This window comes from Eschrichtius robustus, chromosome X (genome assembly GCF_028021215.1).
Source record: "Eschrichtius robustus isolate mEscRob2 chromosome X, mEscRob2.pri, whole genome shotgun sequence".
Taxonomy (NCBI): Eukaryota; Metazoa; Chordata; class Mammalia; order Artiodactyla; family Eschrichtiidae; genus Eschrichtius; species Eschrichtius robustus.
Genome location: NC_090845.1, coordinates 43,515,875 through 43,535,695, shown reverse-complemented (window position 1 = coordinate 43,535,695; position 19,821 = coordinate 43,515,875).

Here is a 19,821-nt window from a genome sequence, read left to right as displayed (position 1 = left end):
ATGGGAGCACTTCTCCACTAGCATAAAGATGCAAATTGCATAGTGCATCGTGGTCCAGAGGAATTGGAAGCACAACTGCGTTCACGCAGAGCATTTAAGTGTTAAGGTGTAGCCTTTGCGGAAATTTAAGTGTTGTCTTCCTAGGGTTTTGCCCGCTGAGGGCCATGCACGTTTTACAGACACCCTGAATATCAGTTTACTCATTTGTAAAATGCGGATAAGTTTTAGTGCCTCCATACCTTCCAGCCTGAGATTTTGGGGTCCTTTGTTAGCACAGAATAACCTAGCCTATTATGACACACATGAGCAAAAGACATTTACAGAATCAGAGTGGTAGGATGGTGGAATTTCTCAGGAGCTCAGCGTTTACAAGGACCCATAAGGAGAATGGATACATGTGTATGTATGGCTGAGTGCCTTTGCTGTGCACCTGAAACTATCACACATTGTTAATCGGCTATACTCCAATATAAAATAAAAAGTTAAAAAAAAAAAATAAAAGGACCCATAAGGAGGAACATGTACTCAAGGATGGATGAAAAAGTGACAGGAAGCCCAAGAGGCAGATTAAGCTTAGAGTGCCTGAAATCCAAAAGAGAACTAAAAGGAGGATAATGAACACCCCCTTGGGGAAGGTGTTGTGAGGTTAATAAGGATAGAAAGCAAATGTACTCATCTCCACCAGGGGAAGGTGTTCAAACTGGAAAAGTGAAAATATCTCCAAAGATCTTCTCCTCTAGTCTTTTTCATCACAGCAACGACTCCACCTCTGAAATCACTAGCTCTGGCATCCTGCTTTTTGTCCACAATTCCCTCTCCTTTCAGCCACTGGTTCAAATCCTCTCTCTTTTCCAGCCTCATTGACCACTACCCCCACTTCCTTCTCAATTTTTCATATTCAGCTAAGAGACCCCAGACCATTATTTTTATTTTATTAATCAATTAATTTTTTTGGCTGCGTTGGGTTTTCGTTGCTGTGCACAGGCTTTTCTCTAATTGCAGCGAGCAGGGGCTACTCTTCGCTGTGGTGCACAGGCTTACTGTGGTGGCTTCTCTTGCTGCAGAGCATGGGCTCTAGGTGCGCGGGCTTCAGTAGTTGCAGAAGGCAGCTCAGTACTTGCAGCAGGTGGGCCCTAGAGCGTGTGGGCTTCAGTAGTTGCGGCACGTGGGCTCAGTAGTTGTGGCACATGGGCTATAGGGCGCACAGGCTTCAGTAGTTGTGGCTCCCAGGCTTTAGAGTGCAGGCTCAGTAGTTGTGGCACACGGACTTAGTTGCTCTGCGGCACGTGGGATATCCTGGACCAGGGATTGAACCCGTGTCCCCTGCACTGACAGGCGGATTCTTAACCACTGCGCCACCAGGGAAGCCCCCAGGCCATTATTTTTTTCTTAACACCTTTACTAGAGTATAATTGCTTTACAATGGTGTGTTTGTTTCTGCTTTATAACAAAGTGAATCAGCTATACATATACATATATCCCCATACCTCCTCCCTCTTGCGTCTCCCTCCCACCCTCCCTATCCCACCCCTCTAGGTGGTCACAAAGCACCGAGCTGATCTCCCTGTGCTATGAGGCTGCTTCCCACTAGCTGTCTATTTTACATTTGGTAGTATGTATAAGTGCATGCCACTCTCTCACTTCGTCCCAGCTTACACTTCCCCATCCCCGTGTCCTCAAGTCCATTCTCTATGTATGTGTCTTTATTCGTGTCCTGCCCCTAGGTTCTTCAGAACTTTTTTTTTTTTTTTTACATTCCATATATATGTGTTAGCATACAGTATTTATTTTTCTCTTTCTGACTTACTTCACTCTGTATGACAGTCTCTAGGTCCATCCACCTCACTACAAATAACTCGATTGTGTTTCCTTTTATGGCTGCGTAATATTCCATTGTATATATGTGCCACATCTTCTTTAGCAATTCATCTGTCGACGGACACTTAGGTTGCTTCCATGTCCTGGCTGTTGTAAATAGAGCTGCAATGAACATTGTGGTACATGAATCTTTTTGAATTATGGTTTTCTCAGGGTATATGCCCAGGAGGGGGATTGCTGGGTTGTAGGGGAGTTCTATTTTTAGTTTTGTGGGGGTTTTTTAAACATCTTTATTGGAGTATAATTCCTTTCAATGGTGTGTTAGTTTCTGCTTTATAACAAAGTGAATCAGCTATACATATACATAAATCACCATCTCTCCTCCCTGTTGTGTCTCCCTCCCATCCTCCCTATCCCACCCTTCTAGCTGGTCACAAAGCACCGAGCTGATCTCCCTGTGCTATGCAACTGCTTCCCACGAGCTATCTATTTTACATTTGGTAGTATATATATGTCCATGCCACTCTCTCACTTCGGCCCAACTTACACTTCCCCCTCCCCGTAAACTCAAGTCCATTCTCTAGTAGGTCTGCGTCTTTATTCCCGTCTTGCCCCTAGGTTCTTCATGACCTTTTTTTTTTTTTTTTTTTTAGTTTCCATATATATGTGTTAGCATACGGTATTTGTTTTTCTCTTTCTGACTTCCTCCACTCTGTATGACAGACTCTAGGTCCATCCACCTCACTACAAATAACTCAATTTCGTTTCTTTTTATGGCTGAGTAATATTCCATTGTATATATGTGCCACATCTTCTTTATCCATTCATTTGTCGATGGACACTTAGATTGCTTCCATGTACTGGCTGTTGTAAGTAGAGCTGCAATGAACATTGTGGTACATGAATCTTTTTGAATTATGGTTTTCTCAGGGTATATGCCCAGTAGTGGGATTGCTGGGTCATATGGTACTTCTATTTTTAGTTATTTAAGGAACCTCCATACTGTTCTCCATAGTGGCTGTATCAATTTACATTCCCACCAACAGTGTATGAGGGTTCCCTTTTCTCCACACCCTCTCCAGCATTTATTGTTTGTAGATTTTTTTGATGCTGGCCATTCTGACCAGTGTGAGATGGTATCGCATTGTACTTTTGATGTGCATTTCTCTAATGATTAGTGATGTTGAGCATTCTTTCATGTGTTTGTTGGCAGTCTGTATATCTTCTTTGGAGAAATGTCTAATTAGGTCTTCTGCCCATTTTCGGATTGGGTTGTTTGTTTTTTTGATATTGAGCTGCATGAGCTGCTTGTACATTTTGGAGATTAAACCTTTGTCAGTTGCTTCATTTGCAAATATTGTCTCCCATTCTGAGGGTTGTCTTTTGGTCTTCTTTATGGTTTCCTTTGCTGTGCAAAAGCTTTGAAGTTTCATTAGGTCCCATTTGTTTATTTTTATTTTTATTTCCATTTCTCTAAGAGATGGGTCAAAAAGGATCTTGCTGTGATTTATGTCATAGAGTTTTCTGCCTATGTTTTCCTCCAAGAGTTTTATAGTGTCTGGCCTTACATTTAGGTCTTTAATCCATTTGGAGTTTATTTTTTGTATGGTGTTAGGGAGGGTTCTAATTTCATTCGTTTACATGTAGCTGTCCAGTTTTCCCAGCACCACTTGCTGAAGAGGCTGTCTCTTCTCCATTGTATATTCTTGCCTCCTTTATCAAAACTAAGGTGACCATCTGTGCGTGGGTTTATCTCTGGGCTTTCTGTCCTGTTCCATTGATCTATATTTCTGTTTTTGTGCCAGTACCATACTGTCTTTTTTACTATAGCTTTGTAGTATAGTCTGAAGTCTGGGAGGCAGATTCCTCCAGCTCCGTTTTTCTTTCTCAAGGTTGCTTTGACTATTCGGCGCCTTTTGTGTTTCCATACAAATTGTGAATTTTTTTGTTCTAGTTCTGTGAAAAATGCCAGTGGTAGTTTGATAGGGATTGCATTGAATCTGTAGATTGCTTTGGGTAGTAGAGTCATTTTCAGAATGTTGATTCTTCCAATCCAAGAACATGGTACATCTCTCCATCTGTTTGTTTAATCTTTAATTTCTTTAATTAGTGTCTTATATTTTTCTGCATACAGGTCTTTTGTCTCCTTAGGTAGGTTTATTCCTAGGTATTTTATTCTTTTTGTTGCAATGGTAGATGGGAGTGTTTCCTTAATTTCTCTTTCAGATTTTTCATCATTAGTGTATAGGAATGCAAGAGATTTCTGTGCATTAATTTTGTATCCTGCTACTTTACCAGATTCATTGATTAGCTCTAGTAGTTTTCTGGTAGCATCTTTAGGATTCTGTACGTATAGTATCATGTCATCTGCAAACAGTGACAGCTTTACTTCTTCTTTTCCGATTTGGATTCCTTTTATTTCTTTTTCTTCTCTGATTGCTGTGGCTAAAACTTCCAAAACAATGTTGAATAATAGTGGTGAGAGTGGACAACCTTGTCTTGTTCCTGATCTTAGAGGAAACGGTTTCAGTTTTTCACCATTGAGAATGATGTTGGCTGTGGGTTTGTCATATATGGCCTTTATTATGTTGAGGTAAGTTCCCTCTATGCCTACTTTCTGGAGGGTTTTTTATCATAAATGGGTGTTGAATTTTGTCAAAAGCTTTTTCTGCATCTATTGAGATGATCATATGGTTTTTCCCCTTCGATTTGTTAATATGGTGTATCACATTGCTTGCTTTGCGTATATTGAAGAGTCCTTGCATTCCTGGAATAAACCCCACTTGATCATGGTGTATGATCCTTTTAATGTGCTGTTGGATTCTGTTTGCTAGTGTTTTGTTGAGGATTTTTGCATCTATGTTCATCAGTGATTTTGGCCTGTAGTTATCTTTCTTTGTGACATCTTTGTTTGGTTTTGGTGTCAGGGTGATGGTGACCTCGTAGAATGAGTTTGGGAGTGTTCCTCCCTATGCTATATTTTGGAAGAGTTTGAGAAGGCTAGGTGTTAGCTCTTCTCTAAATGTTTGATAGAATTCGCCTGTGAAGCCATCTGGTCCTGGGCTTTTGTCTGTTGGAAGATTTTTAATCACAGTCTCAATTTCAGTGCTTGTGATTGGTCTGTTCATATTTTCTATTTCTTCCTTGTTCACCCTTGGAAGGTTGTGCTTTTCTAAGAATTTGTCCATTTCTTCCAGGTTGTCCATTTTATTGGCATATACTTGCTTGTAGTAATCTCTCATGAGCCTTTGTATTTCTGCAGTGTCAGTTGTTACTTCTCCTTTTTCTTTTCTAATTTTATTGATTTGAGTCTTCTCCCTTTTTTTCTTGATGAGTCTGGCTAATGTTTTCTCAATTTTGTGTATCTTCTCAAAGAACCAGCTTTTAGTTTTATTGATCTTTGTTATCGGTTCCTTCATTTCGTTTTCATTTATTTCTGATCTGATCTTTATGATTTCTTTCCTTCTGCTTACTTTGGGTTTTTTTTTTTTGTTTTTCTTTCTCTAATTGCTTTAGGTGTAAGGTTAGGTTGTTTATTTGAGATGTGTCTTGTTTCTTGAGGTAGGATTGTATTGCTATAAACTTCCCTCTTAGAAATGCTTTTGCTGCATCCCATAGGTTTTGGGTCATTGTGATTTCACTGGCATTTGTTTCTAGGTATTTTTTGATTTCCTCTTTGATTTCTTCAGTGATCTCTTGGTTATTTAGTAGTGTATTGTTTAGCCTCCCTGTGTTTGTATTTTTTTACGGATTTTTTCCTGTAATTGATATCTAGTCTCATAGCGTTGTGGTTAGAAAAGGTACCTGATATGATTTCAGTTTTCTTAAATTTACCAAGGCTTGATTTGTGAGCCAAGATATGATCTCTCCTGGAGAAAGTTCCATGAGCACTTGAGAAGAAAGCGTATTCTGTTGTTTTTGGATGGAATGTCCTATAAATATCAACTAAGTCCATCTTGTTTAATGTATCATTTAAAGCTTGTGCTTCCTTATTTATTTTCATTTTGGATGATCTGTCCATTGGTGAAAGTGGGGTGTTAAAGTCCCCTACTATGATTGTGTTGCTGTCGATTTCCCCTTTTATGGCTGTTAGCATTTGCCTTATGTATCGAGGTGCTCCTATGTTGGGTGCATAAATATTTACAATTGTTATATCTTTTTCTTGGATTGATCCCTTGGTCATTATGTACTGTCCTTTTTTGTCTCTTGTACTAGTCTTTATGTTAAGGTCTATTTTGTCTGATATGAAAATTGCTACTCCAGCTTTCTTTTGATTTCCATTTGCATGGAATATCTTTTTCCATCCCCTCACTTTCAGTCTGTATGTGTCCCTAGGTCTGAAGTGGGTCTCTTGTAGACAGCGTATATATGGGTCTTGTTTTTGTATCCATTCAGCCAGTCTATGTCTTTTGGTTGGAATATTTAATCCATTTACATTTAAGGTAATTATCGATATGTATGTTCCTATTACCATTTTCTTAATTGTTTTGGGTTTGTTATTGTAGGTCTTTTCCTTCTCTTGTGTTTCCTGCCTAGAGAAGTTCCTTTAACATTTGTTGTAAAGCTGGTTTGGTGGTGCTGAATTCTCTTAGCTTTTGTTTGTCTGTAAACGTTTTAATTTCTCCATCGAATCTGAATGAGATCCTTGCTGGGTAGAGTGATCTTGGTTGTAGGTTTTTCACTTTGATCACTTTAAATATGTCCCGCCACGCCCTTCTGGCTTGCAGAGTTTCTGCTGAAAGATCAGCTGTTAACCTTATGGGGATTCCCTTGTATGTTATTTGTTGTTTTTCCCTTGCTGCTTTTAATATTTTTTCTTTGTATTTAATTCTTGATAGTTTGATTAGTATGTGTCGTCACATGTTTCTCCTTGGATTTATCCTGTATGGGACTCTCTGCGCTTCCTGGACTCAATTAACTATTTCCTTTCCCATATTAGGGAAGTTTTCAACTATAATCTCTTCAAATATTTTCTCAGTCCCTTTCTTTTTCTCTTCTTCTGTGGGACCCCTATAATTTGAATGTTGGTTTGTTTAATGTTGTCCCAGAGGTCTCTGAGACTGTCCTCAATTCTTTTCATTGTTTTTTCTTTATTCTGCTCTGCAGTAGTTATTTCCACTATTTTATCTTCCAGGTCACTTATCCGTTCTTCTGCCTCAGTTATTCTACTATTGATTCCCTCTAGAGAATTTGTAATTTCATTTATTGTGTTGTTCATCATTGTTTGTTTGCTCTTTAGTTCTTCTAGGTCCTTGTTAAACGTTTCTTGTATTTTCTCCATTCTATTTCCAAGATTTTGGATCATCTTTACTATCATTACTCTGAATTCTTTCTCAGGTAGACTGCCTATTTCCTCTTCGTTTGTTTGGTCTGGTGGGTTTTTACTTTGCTCCTTCATCTGCTGTGTGTTTCTCTGTCTTCTCATTTTGCTTAACTTACTGTGTTTGGGGTCTCCTTTTCGCAGGCTGCAGACTCGTAGTTCCCATTGTTCTTGGTGTCTGTCCCCAGTGGCTAAGGTTGGTTCAGTGGGTTGTGTAGGGTTCCTGGTGGAGGGGACTAGTGCCTGTGTTCTGGTGGGTGAGGCTGGATCTTGTCTTTCTGGTGGGCAGGACCATGTCCGGTGATGTGTTTTGGGGTGTCTGTGACCTTATTATGATTTTAGGCACCCTCTCTGCTAATGGGTGGGGTTGTGTTCCTGTCTTGCTAGTTGTTTGGCATAAGGTGTCCAGCACTGTAGCTTGCTGGCTGTTGAGTGGAGCTGGGTCTTAGCGTTGAGATGGAGATCTCTGGGAAAGCTTTCGCTCTTTGATATTATGTGGAGCTGGGAGGTCTCTGGTGGACCAGTGTCCTGAATTCTGCTCTCCCACTTCAGAGGCACAGGCCTGACACCTGGATGGAGCACCAAGACCCTGTCATCCACACGGCTCAGAAGAAAAGGGAGGGAGAAAGAAAGGAAGGAAGGAAAGAAGGAAGAAAGAAGGAAAGAAAGAAAATAAAAAGAAATAGTTATTAAAATAAAAAATTTAAAAAATTATTAAAACTAAAAAAATTAAAAAGTAATTAAAAAGAAAAAAGAATGAAAGAAAGAAGAGAACAACCAAACCAAAAAACAAATCCACCAGTGATAACAAGTGCTAAAAAGTATACTTAAAAAAAAACCAAAAAAAAAAACGGACAGACAGAACCCTAGGACAAATGGTAAAAGCAAAGCTATATAGACAAAATCACACAAAGAAGCATACACATACACCCTCACAAAAAGAGAAGGAAAAAAATATATATATATATCTATACATAAAAAATAAGGAAGAGATCCACCAAATCAATAAACAAATCTTCCAATGATAATAAACTCTAAATACTAAACCGAGATAAACATAAAACCAGAAACTAGTCAGTTGCATACAGCAAACCCCAAGTCTACAGTTGCTCCCAGACTCCACTGCCTCAATTTTGGGATGTTTTGTTGTCTATTCAGGTATTCCACAGCTGCAGGGTACATCAAGTTGATTGTGGAGATTTAATCCACTGCTCCTGAGGCTGCTGGGAGAAATTTCCCTTTCTCTTTGTTCGCACAGCTCCTGGGGTTCAGCTTTGGATTGGCCCTGCCTCTGTGTGTAGGTCGCCTGAGGGCGTCTGTTCTTTGCTCAGACAGGACGGGGTTAAAGGAGCAGCTGCTTTGGGGGCTCTGGCTCACTCAGGCCGGGGGAGGGAGGGGTACGGATGCGGGGCGAGCTTGGGGCGGCAGAGGCCGACATGACGTTGCAGCAGCCTGAGGCGTGCAGTGCGTTCTCCCGGGGAAGTTGTCCCTGGATCACGGGACCCTGGCAGTGGCGGGCTGCACAGGCTCCCGGGAGGGGCGGTGTGGATAGTGACCTGTGCCTGCACACGGGCTTCTTGGTGGCTGTAGCAGCAGCCTTAGCGTCCCATGCCCGTCTCTGGGGTCCGCGCTGATAGCCGCGGCTCGTGCTCGTCTCTGGGGCTCCTTTAAGCAGCGCTCTTAATCCCCTCTCCTCGCGCACCAGGAAACAAAGAGGCAAGAAAAAGTCTCTTGCCTCTTCGGCAGATCCAGACTTTTTCCCGGGCTCCCTCCCAGCTAGCTGTGGCACACTAGCCCCCTTCAGACTGTGTTCACGCAGCCAACCCCAGTCCTCTCCCTGGGATCCAACCTCCAAAGCCAGAGCCTCAGCTCCCAGCCCCCGCCTGCCCCGGCGGGTGAGCAGACAAGCCTCTCGGGCTGGTGAGTGCTGGTCGGCACCGCTCCTCTGTGCGGGAATCTCTCCGCTTTGCTCTCTGCACCCCTGTGGCTGCGCTCTCCTCCGTGGCTCCGAAGCTTCCCCCCTCTGCCACCTGCAGTCTCCGCCCGCGAAGGGGCTTCCTAGTGTGTGGAAACCTTTCCTCCTCCGCAGCTCCCTCCCACTGGTGCAGGTCCCGTCCCTATTCTTTTGTCTCTGTTTTTTCTTTTTTCTTTTACCCTACCCAGGTACGTGGGGGAGTTTCTTGCCTTTTGGGAGGTCTGAGGTCTTCTGCCAGCGTTCAGTAGGTGTTTTGTAGGAGTTGTTCCACATGTAGATGTACTGCTGATGTATTTGTGGGGAGGAAGGTGATCTCCACGTCTTACTCCTCCACCATCTTGAAGGTCTCCCCCATGCTCCAGACCTTTATTTTTAGTAACGCTCCTACCAATAACCTGAGCTCCCTGACCCTCTGTCTTTTTATTACTCATTTAGCAACATCCCCCAAACCCTGCTTTTGGCTTTCTCTGTGCCTGCCAACACTGTTGCAAAAAGTTTCCCCAAAGGACAGATTGGCATCAAGATAAAGTCATAAGCATCAACCTAAACGGTCCCTGAAATCCTGTGCTTTTCTTTCTTTTTTTAATAAATTTATTTATTTATTTATTTATTTATTTATTTATTTATTTATTTATTTATTTATTTATTTATTTTTGGCCTCATTGGGTCTTCATTGCTGCGCGGGGGCTTTCTCTAGTTGCAGTGAGCGGGGGCTTTCTCTAGTTGTGGCAAGGGGGGGCTACTCTTCGTTGCGGTGCGAGGGGCTTCTCATTGCGGTGGCTTCTCTTTGTTGTGGAGCACGGGCTCTTGGCATGTGGGCTTCAGTAGTTGTGGCACGCAGGCTCAGTAGTTGTGGCTCTCAGGCTCTAGAGCACAGGCTCAGTAGTTGTGGCACATGGCCTTAGTGGCTCCGCAGCATGTGGGATCTTCCTAGACCAGGGATCACACCCATGTCCCCTGCATTTGCAGGCGGATTCTTAACCACTGCACCACCAGGGAAGTCCCAGTCCTGTGCTTTTCATGTCAGTTCCCAGTCTCAAGTTCAATTGTGACTATTTCAAACCTCTTCTCTGAGGAGAGGTCTACTCTGTTATCCCTCTTTGCCCTCCACCCCCCCTCCCCATTCTCAACAGGTGACCTTACCTCTTACTTCATAGAGAAAATGAAATGGTTGGAGAATCTCACTTGTCCACTATCAGATCCATATATCCACTTACTTCTGTACCCATCTTCTCCTTTGCAAGGATATTATTTTCCAATATTAATCTATAACTTTTTCCTTCCTTATGTTTTCACTTTTCCCTTCTCTCCTTTTTTAAGCAAGTAAGTGACTCTGTGCTCACCTGTAGGGAGGGATGTGGCTGGGCAGAATGCAGAAGGTCGTTGGTGTTTCTTTCCAAAAGCCTGAACTCCAGTACTGGAGAGTGTGGTAGATAGGTTTTTAAAATAACCACAAAGTTTTCCCCTCCTCTCTCCACGTCCTTTGGTAGTGCCTTCCCACACTGACTCTAGGATGGCCTTGTGACTTGCATTGGCCAATGGGACAGTAGCAAACATGAAACAAGCAGAGGCTTGAAAAATGCTTCCACTTTGGGGGTTGCCCTCTTGCCACTCTTGGGAACCCTGAGATCACCGTGTGAAGAAGCCTGGGTAGCCGCATGGATCAGAGAGTAAGCCATCCCAGCTGAGGCCCCCAGACCAACCAGCATGCCAACCACCCGACAGGTGAGGGAGGATATCTTAGATCAGTGCTTCTCAAACTTTATATGTAAACCACCTGGGGATCTTGCCAAAATGCCAAAACTGATTCATTAGGCCTAGGGTGGGGCTAGAGAGTCTACATTTCTAATAAGCTCCTGGGTACTGCTGGTCTGAGAAGCATGCTTTGAAAAGATGCGACACTGTCCAGCCCCATTCAAGTTGACCCAAACCAGGAGAATCACCAAGCTGACCCACAGAGTTGTGAGAAATAACAGCTGTGGATTTTAAGGTACTAAGTTTTAGGGGGTTGTTACACAGCAAAAACTAGCTGATACAGAGAAGGTGTGAGGGCTTAGATAAAATATCTTGGAGAAGCAGAGGAAAGAGCAGTGCTCCACGGGCCCCTCCCCTAGGCTGCGGGTGGGGGAAGGGAGAGAGAAAAGTCTATGCCCCCAGAGCAGAGAGTACCTGAGCTCTTCTTCCTGGCCACGCATCAGGGAAGAGCAGTACTCAAGGAGGAGTGGCTGCATGGTTCATCTTGACAGAGATGATCAGAGGCACTGTCCCAAAACTTCCTGGGTCCCAGGCGCAGCTGGGAGGCAGCAGAAGGGTCACAGAGACAGTGATGGCGACATCTCAGGGGCAACCATGTGAACCGAAACCCAGCGATCCTAAGACCCCAGATTAACTGTACAGCCCTAAGAGTAGAGAAACACTAGGAATCATCAAGGTCACTTGTCTGTCACCCCAACAGTCAATTAACAAACCCATAAAGTTGTTTTCTACAAAGTGACTTCTATCACACCTAAGTTAGTGAACCTGCCACCCCTTTTTTCTTCTTTCTGGTATAATAGAGTAGGCCCATCAATCAACACTTCTCCCTCCTGTTAATTCAACCACACTCTCTCAACCAGATTATTCTCACCAATGTGAGAATTCAACATAGTTAAATGTCTCTCTTTTTCTTTTTAAAGTTCCATTGATTCACAGCTTCATGTAGCACAGCTGCTCTAACACATTCAACACCTTTATGGGGATCAGAAGGTGCCCCCTCCACACAGAGGCATTGCAGAAAGGAGGACTGACCACAGTGAAAAAAGCACCCCTGCCTTCAGGCCACAGCCCCAGGCCCAAGTTGACAGCTGGATGCAGAGCCTGGCTGGATTCCAGCCTGCACTTGCATCCTCCTGCCCGTATCCTCGCCACACCCTTGTCCTGCTGTCACCAGTTTCTCTGCCCGCTCCTCACAGCCCAGCTTCTCGGTGGAGTTGTCTATACTTGTTCCCTCCCTGCTGTCATTTCCTACTCATTCTCAGCACAGTCCAGTCTGGATTCCGACCCCATATTGCTACCTAAACAGCTCTTTCTAAGTTTATTAATAGCTTCTGTGTTATTGAATCCAGAGGACATTTTCAATGTGTCGCCTATTTGACCTTGCAGTAGCATTTACACTGTTGACAGCTCCCGCCTACAAACTCTCTTCTTTCAACTTTGGCAATATGCCCTTTGCTCAGCTCTCCTCCCGTTTCATAGCTGCACCTTCACAGCACAGTGCTTGGGAGACCGGGCTCTGTAAAACAGTGACCCTAATAGTACCTACCCTGTAGGGTTATTGTAAGAATTAAATCTTATAATACTGATAGCTAGCTAGCTAGATATAAATAGAACCCCAGTGCATGACGTGGAGTAAGATTCAAGTATTATGTTACTGTCGTTGTTGTGAGAAGCTCACCCTCCTCTGCCTGGTCATTCAATGTTAGAATGTTTAGAATTCCTTCAGGCTCAGCCCTAGGCCCTTTTTCTTCTCTGGTTTCTTCAATAACCCCAGATGGACATTTCTGGCCCAGATTCCTCCTTGGAGCTCCAGACCTAGAAATCTAGTTGCCTACTTGACAATTCCTCTTGGTCATCTCAAGTTTAATATGTGAATTGGAAAACCATCTATTTTATTATGCAGTCAGAAATGTAGGAGTTGGTCTTGGCACCTCCCTCTTTCTCAGCCCCACCTTCTTCAATCCAATCCATCACCAAGGCAGGCTTAACCACTGGGCTGCCAGGGAAGTCCCCTCTCCTCTGATTTTGAATCAGTGATTTATTCCAGTCCTGTCACTCCTGGGCTTGGAGCCTGTCGTGGCTTCCAATGGGCCTTTGGATAAAGACTCAAATCATTAAAGCTTGTAAATTGTGTGGTTAGGGGTGTTGAATGCCAGAGCTTATCATGGTGTCAAGCACATAGGTGACTGCTGCAGGAAGCGCTTTTGCATTTGGTCTTTGAAAGCAAACCACTGACTATTTTTATTGAGGGAGTAAGTAATATTAGCAGAAATGACTTTCCAAAAATAGTCTTGCTGGAGTCCAGTGGATTGAGATGGAGGCAAGAAGACGTACTGGGAGGGAAGGGGAGGAGGATTTGAAGTAGATGGCAGTAGGAAAGGAAAGGATGGAGAGAGCCTGGGAAAGCAGAATCTGCAGGCCTGGCTGAGGAAAAATGAGGCCAATGGTTGAGGTGGGAAAAAGAAAAAAAATGATTCCTTTTGATTCATTTATTCTGCTACCTTTTCTCTTTTTCATGAGGTTTCAAACATTTTCAACAGGAGTGCTAAAATCACATCTTTAATCCTTTAAAAACCCTGGACTGGAGACCAAACTTCCTCAAAAATGGCTGGAACTTTCCTTTGTATTTTTTTCATGTCTTGATATTTATTCAAAATTATTTACCAAATGCAATCATGTACCTGGGGTTGTGCTGGGCTGAGGAGATAGATGGTGATGAAAACAGCCCCTGTCTCTCCTCTCTTGGCCTTTCCAGCCTAGGAGAGGAGACCAGCTTTAACCAAATAAATCCCCCAGTGTGTAAATAACTCCAAACTGAGCCAAGTGCTATGAAGGAGAGGAACACAGTTCTGTGAGAGTGTATAACAAAAATGCCTGCCTTAGACTGTGTGTGTATGTGTATGTGTGTGTAGTAAAGGCTTCCCAGAAGGGACACTCGAGCTGAGATCTGAAGATGGAGAAGAACCCAATTAAATGAGGTGGCAATGGAGTAGCAGAAGAGAACCTGGCCAGTTCAAAAAACTTAGACCATTTCGCTATTCTCACAAATTTGTTTTTCCATATAAATTTTAGGGTCAACTTGTCTAGGTCCAGAATAAAACTTATTGGTATTTTTATTGAGAGTGTGGTAAATTTTTAAAATAACTTAGGGAGGAGAATTGTCTTCATGATATTGACTTGTCCTATCCAAGATAAAGGAATGTCTTTCCATTTGCTCAAGACTACTTTTGTGTCATTCAGGAGTGTTTTAAGGTTTTCATTGTATAGATTAGCATATTCCTTGTCCAACTTATTCTCAGGTATTTTATCTTCTTTGTTGCTATTGTAAATGGATTTTTCTCTAAGATTACATTTGCTAACAGGTTATTGTGTACATGAAGCAGCTGATTCCTTTATGTTAATTTTATATCCTGCTAACTTACTGAATTTTTTCATTGTTTGAGCTAGTTTTTATTATTGACTCTGTAGGGGCCTCCAGGTTTACTATCATGTCATCTGCAAATAGAAATAGCTTTATTTCTGTTTTTCAAACTCTTATGCCTCTAATTAATTTCTCTTGTCTAATTCTATTGGCTAATTCCTTCACTTTAGTGTTAAATAGTCGTGGAGATAATGGGTATCCTTACCTTGTTCCTGATCTTAACAGAAATTCCTAAGATGCTGGGAAGTATGTAAAGGAAGTATCCATAAATTTCTATTTTCTTGAGTGTTTTTAAAATTAGGAAATAAAGTTAAATTCTGTCAAAGGCTTTTTTCACATCAGTGGAGATAATCAAATAATTTTTCTTCTCAGATGTGTTAATATGTTATATTAATGCATTTCATAATATTGAACCAACCTTTCATTTCAGGATTAAATCCCAGTTAGACATGGAGTATTACTTACTAATGTCATGTTGGATCATGTTTGCTTATTTTTTATTTAGTGTTTTTGCACCAATATTCGTAAAAGTAATTTAATTTGTGATTTTTTATGCTGTCTTTATAAGGTTTAGGTATCAAGATTATACTTGCTTCATTAAAATAAAGTAAAGGTTCTCCTTCATTTTCCATGCTATGGAATAATTTATGTTCTATTTGAACAATCTTGTCTATGGATGTTTGGCAAAATTCTCCTGTGAAACCGTCTGGGCCAACTGCTTTTTTGTGGAAGAGTTCTTTTATAACTTTAAAGAAATTGATATGTTTAAGCTTTATCTCTCTAAAGGGGTCAATTTTAGCAACTGTATTTTCCTAAAAACTTATCTATTTCATCTGTTTTCAAATTTATTTGCATAGAGGTCTATGAAAGTCCTCATGATTAAAACAAATTTCTTCTATTTCAATGATTATTTCCCTCATGTCATTTCTAACTTTGTATATGTCTGCCACCCTTTTTTTTTTTCTTGGAACATTAGAGAAATTTCTGTTAAGATCAGGAACAAGGTAAGGATACCCATTATCTCCACAAATATTTAACATTAAACTGGAACTATTAGTACAATAGTGGTTTGTCTATTTTACTAATTTATTCAAGAAAAACAGGCTTTTGATTTACTAATTAGATGTAAAAATATAGTTTTTCTATTTTTTCATCTCATTAATTTCTGCTTTTATCTTTATTCTTTCCTCCCTGTGCTTTTACTTTGTTTACTTTGTTGCTCTTTTTCTAGTGTTTTGAGTTGGGAATTTATATACGTGTGTATATATATATGTATATGTATTCTTTTTTTTTTTTTTTTTTTTTTTTGCCACGCGGCATGTGGGATCTTAGTTCTGTGACCAGGGATTGGACCCGCACCCTCTGCACTGGAAGTGTGGAGTCTTAACCACTGGACTGCCAGGTAAGTCCCCGAGTTGGGAATTTAATTCATACATTTTCATGTTTTCATTTTTTCATGTTATTAGTATGGATATTATTCATTTGTTGTTATTTATTGATATTGTTTAAGGGTATGGCGTTTCAGCCAATCATTTAAAAAATTATATCCAATAATTTCTGATATGTAGTGTTTTTATTAGCATTATTTTAAAATTCTATTATTTCATTTTTTAATTTCCCTTCCTCTCAAGAATTATTTAATGGAACATTTAAAAATTTCCAGGTAGAATTTCTGGTTAGCAAAGCCAGAGAATCATAAAATTTACATGAAACCATAAAAGACCCAGAATTGCCAAAGCAATCTTGAGGAAAAAGAACAAAGCAGGAGGCATAACCCTCCCAGACTTCAGACAATACTACAAAGCTACAGTAATCAAAACAGTGTAGTATTGGCACAAAAACATATGGATCAATGGAACAGAATAAAGAGCCCAGGAAAATACCCATACACATACAATCAATTAATCTTTGACAAAGGAGGCAAGAATATTAAATGGGAAAAAGTCTCTTCAGCAAGTGGTGCTGGGAAGGTTGGACAGCTGCATATAAATCAATGAAGTTAGAACACACCCTCACACCATGCACAAAAGTAAACTCAAAATGGCTTAAAGACTTAAACATAAGATATGACACCATAAAACTCCTAGAAGAGATCATAGGTAAAATCTTCTCTGACATAAATCGTACCAATGTTTTCTTAGGTCAGTCTCCCAAGGCACTAGAAATAAAACAAAAATAAACAAATGGGACCTAATCAAACTTACACGCTTTTGCACAGTAAAGGAAACCATAAACAAAATGAAAAGACAACCTACGAAATGGGAGAAAATATTTGGAAACAATGCAACCGACAAGAGCTTAATTTCCAAAATATACAATCAGCTCAAACAACTCAATAATAAAAAACCAAACAACCCAATCAAAAGATGGGCAGAAGACCTAAATAGACATTTTTCCAAAGAAGACATACAGATGGCCAATAGGCACATGAAAAGATGCTCAACATCGCTAATTATTGGAGAAATGCACATCAAAACTATAATGAGGTACCACCTCACACAGGTCAGAATGGCCATCATTAAAAAGCCTACAAATAATAAATGTCGCAGAGGGTGTGGAGAAAAGGGAACCCTCCTATACTGTTGGTGGGAGTGTAAATTGGTGCATCCACTATGGAAAACAGTATGGAGGTTCCTCAAAAAACTAAAAATAGAGTTACCATATGATCCTACAATCCCACTCCTGGGCATATACCTAGACAAAACTATAATTCGAAAAGATACGTGCAACCCTATGTTCATAGCAGCACTATTTACAATAGCCAAGATATGGAAACAACCTAAATGTCCATCGACAGATGAATGGATAAAGAAGATGTGGTATATATATATACAATGGAATATTACTCAGACATAAAAAGAATGAAATAATGTCATTTGCAGCAACATGGATGGACCTAGAGATTACCATACTAAGAGAAGTAAGTCAGAAAGAGAAAGACAAATACCATATGATATCACTTATATGTGGAATCTAAAATGATGCAAAACAACATATCTACAAAACAAAAACAGACTCACAGATATAGAGAATAGACTTGTGGTTGCCAAGGGGGAGGGCCGGTAGGGGAGAGAAGGATTGGGAGTTTGGGATTATCAGAGACAAACTATTATACATAGGATGAATAAAAAACAAGGTCCTACTGTATAGCACAGGGAACTATATTCAATATCCTTTGACAAACCGTAATGGAAAGGAATATGAAAAAAATATGAAAAAGAAATATATATATATAACTGAGTCACTTTGCTGTACAGAAGAGATTAACACAACATTGTAACTCGACTATACTTCAATAAACCTTTTTTAAAAATGGTACTGGAACAATTGGGCATCCATATGTAATAAATGAACCTCAACACATACCTCACAGTTTTTACAAAAATTCACTCAAAATCAATCATAGACCTAAATGTAAGATGTAAAACTTTTAGAAGAAAACATAGAAAAAAATCTTTGCACCCTGGGCACAAGAATTCTTAGATATGACACCAAAAGAACCATCTATAAAATTAAAGTTTGATAAGTTGGACTTCATGAAAAGTAAAAATTTTTGCTCAACAAAAGATGCTGTTAAGAGGGTAAAACTAAAAGCTATATATTGGGAGAAAATATTTATAAATAACATGTCTGACAAAAGACATAACTAGAATATACAAAGAACTCTCAAAATTCAACAATAAGGAAACAAAAAGCCCAATATGAAAATGCACAAAAGATTTGAACAGACACTGCACCAAGGAAGATATTCCACTGCATTTCCTGTAAGAAAAGATGCTCAACATCAATAGTAAAACGCAAATTAAAACCACAATGAGATACCACTGAACGCCTATTATAATGGCTTGAAAAAACCTGGCAATAACAGCAGCTGGCAAGGTTGTAGCACAATTAGAGCTCTAACACATTGCTGGCAGGAGTGTAGAAGTGGTTCAAACACTTTGGAAAAACAGTTTGGCAGTTTCTTATAAAGTTAAAAATACACTTACTACATGACCCATCAATTCCATGGCAACATATTTACCCAAAAGAAATGAAAACTGATGTTCAAACCAAATCCTCTACGTGAATACAGCAGTTTTTTTTAATAGTTGCTAAAAATTGGAAACAACCTAAATGTCCTTCAGTTGGTGAATGGAGAAACAAACTGTGGTGATCTATACAATGAAATACTACTCAACAATAAAAAAGAACACACTATTGATTGATAATACACAACATGGATGAATCTCAAATGCATTATTCTGTGTGAAAGAAACCAGGCTCAAAAGTCTACATTCTGTATGATTCCATTTATATTACATTCTGGAATATGCATAAGTATATTGATAGAAGAGATTAGTGGTTGTCAGGGATTAAGGACAGAGTAGAGGAACTGATTATAAAGTGACAGAATGAGGGAGTTTGGGGCGTGGTGGTAATTATAACTATTCTGTATCTTGCCTGTGGTTGTGGTTACATGACTTGGTGCATTTGTCAAAACTCATAAAACTGTATGCCCCAAAGGGTGAGTTTTACTGTAGGTTAATTTAAAAATAAAATTAAGAAATCCAGATATTTCTAGCCCTGCATTCTTCCAATGACCAAGCTCAAATGGATGAAAAGGTGGGCCTAGGGTTTGCCTGCAACCCATGTCTATAATCTATGAGTTCACCCCTGTTATAGGTTGAGTCTTCTGTTGAAGCAGACTCTGAGATAGAGATTAGCATGCAGGAGATTTATCAGAGCCATCAACGTTTATTGAAGGGAATGGAAGGACGCAGGGTTGGAAAGAGGGAGAAGCTGGCTTACAGTAGGAACCCAACGACTCTTTTGGTGTACCACATGGTGACCTTTGAAGATGGAATGGCTGCTGAGAATTGTCCCAAGTTGAGGGGACAGGGCCCTTGTCATTCAGTTATTAGTTTCAGGCTGATCCATAGAAGGCTGTGACTTTGGGTGAGGCAGCTCTCTTCAGCCAAGGCAGTCTCTGAAGAGGCTGGCAGCTGAGGGCTCTCTGTGGGCACCACTCCCAGCAGCTGGGGAACATTTTCTTTATTCCTGAAGGAGAATCTGGACAGCATCCACCACACCCTCTGACATCGACAAAGGCAGAAAGGGTGGATTCCTGTTGAAATCCAATTACAACTCGTTTCCCAGGCCCCTCTGCATGTTCTGATAGAAACTTAAATCAGCAAATAAATGTATTCTCTGGGCGAAGAGTGTCTTCTCACAGGAATTTTTCCAATTTTACACATTTTCCTTCCTTGTTGTAATATGTATAATTTATCTTGTGAGGAGGAAAACATAAATTTTAATGGAACTTAGTTAAGTTGGTTAATTTTTTTCTCATCAGAAAAGAAAAATTAATTAAGTACACAGTGTAGGTCACGGCATCTTTCATAATACTCTCACTTCACATTCTTAAGATGTTGACTTTCTGGCATGGACAGTCTTCCAAACTCTGGCCAAAGTGAAGCAGGGATTATTCTAGAAATATTGTTAGGATATCACTGTATACCACTCCATTTCCCACAAATATGGAGGTTACAC